This window comes from Pipistrellus kuhlii, unplaced genomic scaffold, assembly GCF_014108245.1.
Source record: "Pipistrellus kuhlii isolate mPipKuh1 unplaced genomic scaffold, mPipKuh1.p scaffold_m20_p_4, whole genome shotgun sequence".
NCBI classification, from domain to species: Eukaryota; Metazoa; Chordata; class Mammalia; order Chiroptera; family Vespertilionidae; genus Pipistrellus; species Pipistrellus kuhlii.
Genome location: NW_023425540.1, coordinates 66,714,619 through 66,716,225, shown reverse-complemented (window position 1 = coordinate 66,716,225; position 1,607 = coordinate 66,714,619).

Sequence of the window (1,607 nt, the reverse complement as noted above, 5' to 3'; positions counted from 1 at the left end):
TAAACACATGTAATCAACCCTGTAAAGTAAACAGCAGCATTTAGAACCATTTTAGAGCCGGGCAAGCACACAGAGACCACACAGAGCCGGGCAAGTAAAAAAACTTTTTTTTAAAAGTATATGTGTAGGCTATATTTGGACCATAAGACGCAGGGACTTTTTCCCCCCACTTCTGTGTCCAATTTCTTTTAAATTATTATTTTTTTTTTTTTACATAGTTTGTAAACACAGTGTTATGTTTTGGGTCTTTTTTTTTTTAACCATTAATCTGGAAATATTTGTTGCATATTTCTTTAAAGTATTCATATTTAAAGTAGCTGTACAATAGTTCAACAAGTAGACAGTCCATCTTTTACTTAATTCTTAAGTAAAATTTTCTTTCACAGATATTAAGTAACATTATAATAATCACATTAATTCATACAGCTTTCTCTTAATATTTAAAAATGTCCTTAGAGCTCTAACTGGTTTGGCTGAGTGGATAGAACATTGGTCTGTGGACTGAAAGGTCTCAGGTTTGATTCTGGTCAAGGGCATGAACCTTGGAGGCAGCTGATTGATGTTTCTCTCTCATCGATGTTTCTAATTCTCAATCCCTCTTCCTTCATCTCTCTAATAAATAAATAAATATTTTATTTTATTTTAAAATAAATAAATGAATAAAAATGTCCTTAGACTAGGAACCCAGAGGTAGTTATACTGGGTCAATGGATTAGAACATTCCAGAGCTCTTAATACACATGCCAAACTGTTTTCCTAAAAGCCTGTGCCAATGTACACTGCAGCAATATGAATGAAAATTTCCATTTCGGTGTGGTTTAGCTCACACTTACTATGTTGACTCTATCTGCAGCCTCAGGAAAGACCAGACAGATATACCAGTCTGTTCTATGCTTTGAGAAGAAAATAATACTGGTTTCAGGAATCAGCTTCACTCGATTGTTAGGAGAGAAAATTGATAAGGTAAATTGATAAGGTAAATCGGAGACCACATTATGCCTAGATGTTATTCTATTTAAATTTCTTAGTATTTATTGTGTTTCCACTGCTTATTCATGTTTTATAGGTATACCCTATTTTATTCATAAAGATATTTTGATAAAGTATTTTCATAGAAAGTTATTTAAGTATGGAAGCATGTGTCAGATTCTGACTCAGCTGATTATATCACTCCCTGCTCAAAAACCTCTCTCGATTCCATTACTTACAAAATAAATTCAGAATGCTTTATCCTGACATTTCAAGGCCTTTACTCTCTGGCCCCAAACTTCCTTCATCCTTATCTCATATTATAAGTTCTCTACAGGCCAGTCAATCAGTGATACTTGCTGTTCCCCAAATAGTCTTTGCTGCCCTTGCTCACGCTGTGTCCTGCTCCCACCACGGCTTCATTTTCCTGTCAAAATGATGTTCTGATTTCATGGTCTTCCCTGATTTCTGGCATTCTTCTCCCCAAAGCCTGCGGTGTCTTTCAACTTTTAAGCAGCGTTAGTGAGGTATAATTGACAAATAAAAATGCATATATTGCCCTACCTGGTTTGGCTCAGAGGTTAGAGTATTTGTGGACTAAAAGTTTCCAGGTTTGATTCTGGTCAAGAGCATATGCC